We start from the raw sequence: 12,886 nt of genomic DNA on the forward strand, positions 1-12,886 counted from the left end.
TGGCTATCAAGTTAATGCTACAGTGTTAATGGATAGAGCAGAATATTCCAAGAAATTGTCAGATCTAATCGGATCGGGGGGCTATTCTAAAGCAAAAAAGAATCTAACTTTGAAAATAGAAAGGAAACTGCCATAGATTCTCAGTAAGAAAAAGGACCTAATAGCACCTGAAAATGGAGATAGCTAGTTCAGCATTACAGCAAGCTACTACACTTATACGGCCTTCCTAATATTTATACAGACGATATTCAATTAACGCCCACTGTTAGCACCCAAGATTCAGCATGCCATCCATTGAGCTGAATTTTGGTAGATATAATCATCCCAATCATAGGCAAATCTCCATTGAACCTGAAGAATTCTGTTCATTTTTGTGGAAATAATCAACAATGCTCCTATTCATTCCAACCAGATGGTAAGTCATCTGTATATCGACAGACAACTTTCTCTGGACAGTATCTAAACTTCAACTCCCACCATCCAAAACCTCTAAACACCCAGGCAACGCCGGGCACCCAGGCTAGTTAATTATAAATAATAGATAATAAATATATATAGTAATAAGTATTAATAATAGTACAATCTATACTCATATAATTTTTTTTTTGTGTATTAATATTCACATTAGAAACCCTTTTTTCTATTTATTTAAAAGAAAATACAACTTCGTTATATATGGTTCATGGAATTGCATTCATCTGCAAAAGATCTAGCCAATTACCATATTTTTTTAAACATTCATTTTAATTACTTCCCTCTTAGTTTTTTCGGTTTTCTTTTGTGCTAATCATCTTTAGTTAACTTTTGTGCTAATCATCTTTAGTTAACTTTTGTGCTAATCATCTTTAGTTAACTTTTGTGCTAATCATCTTTAGTTAACCATTACATGTAATTATATTCATGCAGATATTCTACATGATTTGTTCTTGTGTAATATTTGCATAAAAAGCTTATAGTAAACACAAACCTCTTTCTATATATATTTATGTATGTGGATATATATTTGTTTAAAAAATTTTGCCTACCAAATTCCTGTCTGTTTTTGGTCTACAGACATGAAACTTAATATTTAGGGTATTCAAACCCATGCAAAACTTTATAATTGGGGTTTAGCCGAGGAAAATCGGTGCTAAAGTGTGAAAATAAGAAAAATGGAATTTGCCAGATGAAGGTCGAACAATAGCATTACAAATACACATGCGTATCATAATAACTATTGGTTCATGTTTTAATTTTTAGCCTTGCAGCAAACATGTCTTCATAGCTCAGGTATTAACGTCAAAGGAAAAAGTAGATTGTAAGCTAAACGTTTTGGTTTCGATTCTCAGTGGTGGTGCACCAGTAATTTTTTTTAAACTTTTAAAATCATTACTATATATTGGGTCCAATATAATATAATAATAAATACGAAATCTGCATTTATTTTATGACCGGGCAATGCCGGGCGGTCTGCTAGCATGTGTGTGTGTGTGTGTGTGTGTGTGTGTGTATATATATATATAGAGAGAGAGATAGATAGATAGTCATCTACATACTGTACTGCTTCTCTGTATCACAGCTTGTCAGTGTGGCTAGACAAGCAACTTCCTAAAACCAGGATTGAAACTCGACCACCCAAATGACAGTCTGCGTTTCTAACCATTACACTATTCGGCTGCTGCTATGTGGGTAATGAATTAACAATGTTTTGGCATTGTCCAAATGCCTAAGCTCAATTTGTTTATACAAAGAGCATCGCTTAATATGCTAATGGCAGTTTGCATATCACTTTTGAATATGCTCAACTCAAGAGTTAAAAGAAAAAACGCAATACAACCCTCTATGTCTTTCTCAAATGAAGAAAGCTAATAAGTCATCTCCCTCTCAGTACAGACCAATAAGTCTTCTCTGTGTTATGAGTAAGTTGCTGGAATCAATATTAAATAGAGAAATAGTCAACCACCTCAGCAGGAATAACCTTGTTAGTGACACACAATATGGTTTCCACTCTGCAAGATCTACCGCAGATGTGCTGACGGTTATATCCCACAGGATTAGTGAATCTCTTGACAAAGGCTTCCTTTCTAGGGCAATTGCTCTTGACATATCAAAGGCCTTTGACAAAGTATGGCATAAGGGTCTACTTCACAAGATTTCCAGCTACGGTATAACTGGAAATGTTTTCTCAATCATTAAATCATTTCTCTCCGATAGGCTCATAAGAGTAGTGGTAGATGGACAAAAATCGGAGGCCTGCAATATAAATGCTGGAGTCCCTCAGGGGTCAATCCTGGGCCCAACTCTCTTCCTGATCTACATCAATGACCTCCCTAAACATATACTTAAATCATTCGTTGACATCTATACTGATGACACAACCATCTACGGCAACACATCAAAGGCTGTAAATGACGAAGTTCTCTCGGATTCTCTCTCCTCTGATCTCGAGCGCGTGGTTCAGTGGGAGAAGATGTGGCTAGTTACCTTTAATGCATCCAAAACCAAACTCCTATCCTTACATCATCAACGCTCTGATCCCCAGCTGGCATCAATTGTGATGGATGGCTCTCGTCTGGGTGAGGCCCCGTGTTTTGACAAGCTTCTGGGTTTGACCTTTACTCCTGATCTGAAATGGAACACGTACATCAAGTCTGTTGCCAAGGTCGCTGGAAAGATGGTGGGATCCTTCTACCGCTCCAGAAGATATCTCACTACTGATGCAATTCTCTATCTATATAAAAGCCAAGTACGGCCAAGGATGAAATACTGTTGCCATATCTGGGCAGGAGCTGCCAAAAACAGTCTATCATGCCTTGACAGAGTACAAAATAGGCTTTGTGGTTTAGTGGGGGATGCCTTTTTCTCTACCCTGCAACCCCTCTCCCACAGAAGAGACGTTGCGAACCTATCCTTGTTTTATCGTTATTTTCATGGCCGGTGCTCGTCTGAACTCCAATCTCTGGTCCCCCCTCGCCAATCTTTCACGAAAAACACCCGTCTAGCTGAATCCACTGTGAAAAATTTCCCCCACTCTATATCTGTGCCTAAATCAAAACGCGGATTTCATGAACAAAGCTTCTTTCTTAGAACTGCACGCCTGTGGAACTCTGTTCCGTCTGCCTGCTTCCCTCCGGACTACAACTTGGATGTCTTCAAGTCTAATGTTAACAAATTCCTAATGAACCGCCTCCCTAATTAAACACTTCATCAAATCTCCTCACTAACGTAATGTACTTGCAATAACCCTTATCCCTGAGTGGCTTCCGGGCCTTGATAAGTGGTGATCACTGTGTAAAAAAAAAAAAAAAAAAAAAAAAGGTTAGCATCTAACTGATCACATATATATATATATATATATATATATATATATATATAGTAATAATACTTTGAGGCATTGAAATGAATTAGATTATAGATTGGCGAATCTAGTAGTTTCTATATATAGTAATAATATTTAGTAATGGATGGTGATTTAAAATGATAAGTAAGTATTCCCATTTTCCTGTGTAAAATCACCAAATTTTTATGCAGAATCGGTGACATCATCATTTTGTGTGTAAATTTGACAGATGGTCAAATGTGCTAAAAATCAATAAAGGAAGTAATGTTTTTTTTTAATATTGTTTATTGTGTTAATTTTATTAATTAGAAGTCTCTGTGCATTATTTGGAAAATAGGCATTCAAATCAAGTTGCACTCACTAAAAATATAAATCCAACCACAATTAAAATATTTTTGAATTTGCTATTTTCGAATTGGCAAGTCATTTTTAAATTTTATTATATTTTTAAAAAATGAAATACTGTTACTTCAAATTCTATGTTTAAAACTTTACATTGCAAAATACTGGAATTTAAATCATTTAAATCTTTTAGAAATTAATTATTTTTTTAGAATTCTGTGTTTTTGTAATTCAACCAATTATATATCAATGAGAAAAAAATTTTTTAACATAATAATATTGAATTTTTGTCTATTTTTTTAAAAATTTATAACTTCAAAATAAGTGAAATAAAAAATGGATGTTTATATAAAAAATGAATATTTTTCAATTATTTACTCTCTAGTTTTATAAAATGTTGGAATTTCATTCAACCTAAATTATTTTTAGTTTTCATAACATGAAATATGGGGGGTGGGGGCTAAAAAAATTTTTTTTTTCATATATTTAACGAAACTGCTTTTAAAATATAATTCAAAAACGAATAAGCTTCTATCTTTCCATCATCAACACTCTGATCCCCGTCTGGCATCAATTGAAATGAATGGCTCTCATCTTGGAGAGGCTCCATTTTGACAAGCTTCTGGGTCTGACCTTAACTTCTGATCTGTGATGGAACATATACATTAAATCTGTTGCCAAGGCTGCTGGAAAAATGGTGGGATCCTTCTACTGCTCCAGTAGATATCTCACTGCTGATGCAATTCTCTACCCGTATAAGAGCCAAGTACATTCAAGGATGGAGTACTGTTGCCACATCTGGGCAGGAGCTGCTAGAATTCTAGATGTCAAGATGTCTCTGTCAAGGCAGGATAAGCTGCTTCTATAGAAACAGCTTATCCTGTCTTGACAGAGTTCAAAATAGACTTCGTAGCCTAGTGGGGGGATGCCTTTTTCTCTTCCCTGCAACCTCTTTCCCACAGAAGAGACACTGCAAGCCTGTCTCTGCTTTATCATTATTTTCATGGCAAGTGCTCGTCTGACAAATTTCCACTACTAACTATTACCTTGACATGTTCCCTTTGACCACTGTACACTCATTAACCCTTATCCTCGCGTGGCCTCCGGGCCTTGATAAGTGGGGCCTCCTTTGTAAAAAAAAAAGTGATGAAAATTTCATGAAAATCTGACCATTAGTTGATTTTTACTAGATTTATTAAACATGTGTATGGTTATGCTTTTGAAATGATCACTACATAGGAATGTTGTTTTAAGGCATTGATAACGTAAACACGGTTTTAGTCTCGCATTTTCACTATTTTTATATACTGAAAAAACTTTTCTAATTATTACTAGTTTATTTTAAGCTTGTGGTATAAAATGGTATAAAAGTTATGGTAATAATATTAAATTATATTTCAATTACATCATGTTATAAATGGAGGAGAATTGTGTGATATGTGTTGAACGTACTTAATGATAAGTAGTAAGATTGTACAACTAGAAAATAAAATAGGTTTAATGCTCCTAAATTCATACGAGAATTGTCTACACGAACCCATGGCACAATGGATAGAGTACTTGATACATTCTTGTGGAGTTTGAGGGTTCAATTCTCAGTGTGGGCAACACTCTAAATTTTGTGTGTATATATTTTGCTTCTACCCAGTCATAGCTCCCAGAACAAGAGGATTCCATTCAGATTCCAGAGCTTGACAAGATAGACTTAAAGAAGGTCGGCGGTTACATCAACAGAAACGTTGTGATAAGGACACTCAAGATGAGAACAGTAGTCCGATGAATACAAAATGGTTCAAATGATTTTGTGCTGTTACTTATTTATTTTTTTGTTTATCTTGTCCTGCGGTGCTACATTACAATTATACAAAACCACGAAAGAGAGCGGTCATGCTTTGAGGACAGTTCTTTCATATGGGGAATGGATAGGGATATTATGTCTTCCATATACTGAAGAAAACTAAAAACCTGAAAATGATTTTATGATGCTATATTTTATGAACACTATTATTAATCAACATGTATCACAGCAGGAAGGAAGTGTATTAAGATCATACTAAAGGTAAAGCTTCCTATTTATTTTCAACTCTAAAATCTGAAGAGCTATGAAGATGGGAGTGGTACCATTAAAATGAGTGACCTTTTGTGCCCCAGAATTTATTTTTCTACATAGTTACTACCATTCTCATTGCACTTTTGCCAGCGATGAATGATGGCTGTGCATGGGTGTCCGGAGCACACTTTGTCATATGAGGGCCATTTCAAAAGTAAAGCCTTTTATTTTTTTAACTCAAAAAGTTGAAGAGTGATATAATTTCATTAAAAGAAATATGCTAAAATTTTTGTTTGCGTGACTTTTCTATTTTTGCATATTTCCTCACATGTGATCTTGCCATTTGCTTTTCTTTTCTTCTGTCTCCTGCGTTATTGTTATCAGTTTTGTAAATTTAGTTGAATAAAGTCTTTAAAAAGGTCTTTCTACTTACATAAAAATTCATTCAAATAAATTTTTTTATACTAATTTCCCATCATAGATAAGATTATTTAACTGGACAAGTTCAATGTATCTTCTGCTAGTAAGCTCTAGATATCATAATTTAACTTATTGTCTATTATTGCTCCTTTAAATCCAGACAAATTTGAAGTTCTTTACTTAAACATAAGTACTACCTTTACTGACATTATCTGGAGTTATTCTGGATTCAAACATGCTATTTGAATGATATGTACTTTGTCCTTTGTTGTCATTTGTACTTTTCTGTTATTGTTGTTCTTTTCTGTTTCAGCTCTCATAGCTGAGCAACCTTTATGATCTTTGAAATAAACTGGTTTCCATCAATCCGGCTCTCTGTTCACATTTCTTCATGGCACTAAGAACAGGATCTGATCTGACGCTGCGCGATACACAGTCTTGGATTATTTTTCTGTTGGATGAAGGCATTCCAGATGATGTCGCCCAGGAATATGCCTCTATTTTTGTTGGGAATCGGATAACAGAGAAGGCTATTCAGACCGTGACAGACGGTGATAAGTCCCCCCCCCCCATTGTAAAATTAAAGGGTATGTGATTAACTGTCCTGTTTTTGACACAGGCAACTCTGATAACTTTTATCAATGCTCATATTGTTAAAACAATGAACCTGTCAACTTTGAAACGGGATTCCATAATTTCCATCGCATCATTCGCCATTTCTCTCAAACTATCTGAGTATTGTACTGAGAATATCACCTTCGAGTATAAGGATATTGACTTCATGGTACTTCATAATTCCTGTATGAATATCATACTTGCAGTGCTTTTCTTAAAAATACACCGGAGTATTACTATTTCTTTTGCGGTTCTCAGGATATTCTAAAAATCTGTGCATTAACTTGGATCAATCGTGCTCCCATTAAATCCAAAAGTTGACCCCTATAAACTGCAGAAGTACCTAAAAAATAACCTTGTGTCTAATTTTGTATTTCTAAGGAGGCAAGTAAATAATAACGATGGTAAAAACATGTTGCTACTATGGGGAAATGGATTGAGTTTTATGTATGTAGATTGGAGAAAGAAAAAAAAAGAACAAAGCAGTCTTAAACCTTAAATGATCTTGTGCTGACATTATTTACAATAACTGTTATTAATTAATTTGCATCACAATAAAACAACAACGAAAAAGAAAATAAACAAATAAAAAAAACTGCTACACACGCAACGTCACAGCCCAGCTGCCATGAACTGCTGTGGCGTGCTGTCCAGATAATCTGTTATTCTTGTTCTATTTAACTATATAGTTGGTTAACACGCATTGATTTCCACACTCTAGGATTTTCCTTAAGCTTTCAGCTATTTCCATCATTTAACTAAATTTTAAGTTTAGCTTGCAACAGTCAGTTTGATTCGGTTCAAATTCTGTAGAAGCACTAGATTTATTATCCATGACATTGCTATTCACAGCGATATGTATCTTGCAAACATTCCTATAAACCCTCCTCATGTACGTCAACAGATGAACCATAGTAAAAACTTCTTTATTACTTAGACATCATTTAAAAATATTTTCATCACTCGCGATTATTCTAAACCGTTTCTTCCGACATATTTCGGGCCGTTAAATACGAATGTTATTTAAATCCATCGCCCAGGGCTTAGGGTTAGTGTTTGGGTTAATGAAAAACATGGTCATATGACATAATAAGCAGACTACTTATTTGAGACGGTTTTCAATAAAAATCATCTGATTGGAGACGGGAGTAATTCTATAAAATCACCCACATCTCTTAGTGTGTTTGTTCCACATTAGCTCTTTTTATAGTAAGTTTCGATCAAGAGCTTTAGTTTTACCATAATTATTTAGATATAAAAATTAATTTCTCCAAAAACAATAAATATTTATTTTATTAAGTCTTGATTAATTTTTTTTATTGTATTTTCCCCTGGTGTTTATGTCGTCTATAAATGTTTACATGTGTAAATAACCGGGCGCCATATTTTGATTTCTAATACACTTACAAAATGTCTCATAAAACAAAATGTCTCATAAAATAAAATGTCACATTCTTAAACGAAAATATTAAATATATTGGAAAAAAAAATTGAACTTACTAATTTATAAATAAAGTTGGAATTTTCAACAGAATTTCATATATTTGTACAAATGTTCATGGTAGCTGACATTTTGTATTATTTAACTGCAGAGGAAAGATAAATAGCCTTAAATTCACAAATGTACTCCTCCGAACCATTTCGGATTTTAATCTAAAATTATATCGATTTTAAATGTATAAACTAAATAAAAATAAAAACAAGCAATATAATAAATAAACAAAAATTTAAATAAATTTTCTGCATATATTCTTCATGCAATAATTTAATAATTTAATTTTTTTACATGCAATTTAAGTGACCTTTAAGACGGTCATATTAGTGCGATTCTTGTTTTCTGAAGTTAAATTAAAGTAAAATTGTACTTCTGCGCCATTTACACACAGACACACACACACACACACACACACACACACACACACACACACACACACACACACACACAAATGAGATTCTATGTTTTTAAGCAATTACATGTAAACTGCTTGAAAATGTTAATGTTAAAAAGCAATAAAAGAAAAGCAATGTTTTAGACTTTAAAGCGAGAAATTATTTTCATATGCACATTCAATTATTTTTTAAGAACACACACACGCACACACACAAGGGACGGTTAAAATCTTAAAAAGATATGAGATAGCGTATTAATGTCTGGTATCTGGTAGGATGTCACATCCCCAGCTTGGACAAAATGATAAGAAAATTGAAAACAATATATATATATATATAACTCAAATGACCTTGTAACGAGTGATGTAACCCACTTTCCGGTTTACGACATCCGGTTGCGTATGCGCACATAAACATTAATCCATAACAACGTAAACAAATAAACACAAATCGCTTCTTTTGCAGATTTTGATCTGCGCACTGAAATATAATTATTATTTCGAAATTATTATTTAATATGGGAAGAGTGGGGGTGTTTTGCAACTATTCTTTATTACAACTATACTGTCGCTATTTTCTTACAACTAAACAACATTAACCAGTTGACAAACATAAGAACAATTGTAGTAAAACCACGACTACTACTACCATTACTACTCTCTATCCGTCCCTTTTCCTTCCTTCATTCTTTTTTTATTTTTTGTTTACATTTCTAGATACAAAATAGTTGTGTGAGAACGGTGAATTTGTTGACACATTTAGTAATCTGTTTCAATATTAGTTTTATTTTATTTTTTTTATTTAGGTTTTATTTTTCTTTTGTTTCAGTTTTATTAATTATTTTTTTTTTTAGATTTTAAGTTTCTATAAGTTGGTTGAAGGATTCCAATATGGATTTTTCATTCTTATATTTCTCATCGGTAGGTTCATGTGCGTTTTTTCTGCTAAATGACTTTCGGCAGCGTTCGATTCGTAGGAAAATCATGTTTAATTTTCGATTTTTGAGCAATTATTCGGAAAAATAGGTAACTTTACACGAATAGGGAGAATTTTTTTTTTGTGTTTGAGTGATCCGTCCGTAATTTTTCATTTTAATATACTTTCATAGAAATGTTTCTGTTATGTCAAAAAAAAACTATTTTCTTTACGTCACAAGTGTCACGCTCATGCATGAATTCCATAGCTAATATAACATACTGACCCAACGGGTCACAGGTAGTTTCGTACATATATATATATATATATATATATATATATATATATATATATATATATATATATATATATAACTGCAATTGTAATAACAAACATCTTTGCCCACTCAATAATGATTGCATCCATAGAGATGTTATATATTCATGCATAATTACAGAGTTCCCACGCAATCCTCCCATAACAGACACTAATATTTTGTCATCAAGTTATCCCTCTTCCCACCCTCCATCTGATACAGTTACTAATCCAATAAACCATTCAAGCATCCTCCTATTTACAATCATACAACTAGCAATAATAATAATAATAATGATAATAATAATAATAATGAGAATAATAATATTTTTCCTAACAGCCATCCTAACACTAACAACACTCATTATCCCCTCCAAAACAGTCCTCATACAATTTTTGTCCCGCCCTTTGTTCAACACAATGAACAAAATTCAAACTATTTCCCTAATACAAATCAGCAAATTAATATTAATTTCAGACCTCGAGCTTTTAATAGCTTTTAATTTTTACATACATATATCGGTGCTACTTCAACATTAATTAACAAAAGAATATCAGACCACATAGAAATAGATCTTTTAAGAACCAAAATTCTAATAATAACCAAGGAACTTCTTTAACCACGTTAATTAAAAAAAAAAAAAATTCTAATAATACCCCTTTCTCAATCAAATGGGCCATCCTAAAAAAAGGTTATGTCTCATACTCCAGGCTCTATGTCATGCCGCCTCTGCACAACCGAAGCTATAAATATAATTACTTCCCCTCAAAGTAGCAATATAATAAACTCTAAAAACGAACTGATCTCTTTCTGAAACATAAGTCCAAATTCAATTATGGTAAATTTGAAATTACATAGCCATTAATTTAACCTTTCAGATATATATTCTTTTCTATAACAGTATCGTTTTCTCTACATACTTTCTTTATATTTTACAACTTAAATTTTTTTTTATTGTAATTCTTTTTTCTTCCTTGTTTGGCCGGTTTTTCATCTGTAAGTTCCGTTTTTAGTGTTCAAATATTCCTATCTATCAATATATTAATCTACCTACACTTTTATATTTTGCATGTATGTTTACTTATACTTTACTATATGCATTTACTTACATACTTACTTATTTACTTACATACTTACTTACTTTATCCGGAATTTGCAGATACCAGCCTCTCTCTCACCTTTAATTTTTTTAAAACTTTTTATTTATTTATTTATTCATCTATTTACTTATATGTATGTATGTATGTATGTATGTGTGTGTGTATGTGGGTGTGTTTGTTGTGTGTATATATATATATATATATATATATATATATATATATATATATATATATATATGTATATGTGTAATTGTATGTATTCATATATATGTATGTATGTTTTTGCATGTGTACGTATTTATTTTATATTTCTTCTTATTTCATTTGGTTGTCCTTCAAAAACTCCTGCTGATAATTCAATTCTCAAATAATAACTTGTAAATTTCAGTTGACCTCTTTGTTGCTTAAAATTTTTTGCCGCCTCTAACGTTATCTTGTCTGGGTCACTTTGACATTGGTTTTTCTATTTTAAAATTATTCCAATCACAATTCAACTTCTTTTTTTTTTTCCTCCCTTCTTTTTTTTCTTCTTCACTCATTTTCCTGAATTCAATCTTGCCTCGACAGCCGAGCTTTGTATTTGTTCCATTTCTTTTTTACGCACATTTTATCTTTCTTTTAATAATATATTGGAATTCTTTCCTATTTCTTTGTACCTATTTGTGAATTATTCCACAGATTTCTGCCTTTTAGATTACTTTGGATCATCTTCCAATTACGCGGTTCCCTTGGATTTTACTTGTGCGAATGGAAATTTAACTAACTTTCTTGAATTCTGCATCTTTGGATTTTACCGTCATTGGAAATTTTACCCGTCACCAGACTATCCATTCACGTGAAATCACTTTTTTATTCACCCTATTCCCTCTGCTTCACTTTTTGTTATCAAGTAAGATCTATTACTTACTTGTAGTTTCATTTAATACTTTTGCAAGCAAAATCCGATCCCGCATTTTGCTAAATCTTACCCTCTAATGAGAAGGAAAGTATTTCTTCGAAACTCAGCGGATTAAGGACTATCCATTTATTTAGTGTTTCCTTTTTAAAATTAAATATGTTTTTAACTCTTTTTCAAAGTGTTTTTTAACATGTTTTATTAACTACTTGTTTTTATTATAAGCTCTATCTCCTATTTGGTTTTATTGAGCTTTTACATTTGGTTGAGATTACTTTATAAATATTAATTCTTTAATATTTATAATTTACTTTAGCTTTGCCATCTTGGATCATTCTGGTAAACTTAACTGTAATTCTTATTTTATATATATATATATATATATATATATATATATATATATATATATATATATATACTAGCAAAAGTACTCGTTGTTGACTAGGTTAAAAAACAGCCTACAGAAAATGGGCTCTGATTTATGAAAGTATGATAGGTTATGAAAAGGAAGGGTTGTAAAGAGATAGCTTCGAATTTGGGGGTATCAAAACCAAAGTAAAATATGATGAAAGTAAAAATAAAATAGATAAACCCCATAATTTATTATACAATACCTGTTCACACTGAAACACTTATCACAATATTCTGTGGATCTATATTAAAAAACCTTGTTAAACTTTGTGACATATTTCCATTCTATGGAGGTCAGGCGTGAACGAACATCCCATAATTTTATTATACCATATTTCTTCAAACTGAAACATAATTATCAAAGTATACTTACGCAGATAGATATGAAAAGTCTTTATTAAAGTTTGTGCCTATTTCCATTCTATCGAGGCCAGGCGCGAACGCAGACCCCACAATTTTATTATATCATCCTTATTTAAGTTAAAACATACTTATCAAAGTATTATTATGTAGATCTATATCAAAAACACGTGTAAACGTTTTTTTTTAATTTAAAAATTTTTTATTTCCATACTTTGTGGACCAGGCACGTATGGAGACTGCACAATTTTAA

General features: G+C 32.2%; 1 protein-coding gene across 1 annotated transcript in view; it reads right to left on the reverse strand.

Moving 5' to 3' along the window:
- Window positions 1–8,401, reverse strand: part of LOC145241522 (tuftelin-interacting protein 11-like) — a 97,359-nt gene extending 88,958 nt beyond the window's left edge. The window contains exon 1 of the mRNA XM_080104565.1: window positions 8,247–8,401. The gene's annotated coding sequence lies outside the window, so the exon portion shown is untranslated. The remainder of the gene's footprint in view (window positions 1–8,246) is intronic.
- Between the last annotated feature and the right edge of the window lie 4,485 nt (window positions 8,402–12,886).

Source organism: Euprymna scolopes, chromosome 20 (assembly GCF_053919585.1).
Source record: "Euprymna scolopes isolate OS-2025 chromosome 20, ASM5391958v1, whole genome shotgun sequence".
In the NCBI taxonomy this organism is placed as follows: Eukaryota; Metazoa; Mollusca; class Cephalopoda; order Sepiida; family Sepiolidae; genus Euprymna; species Euprymna scolopes.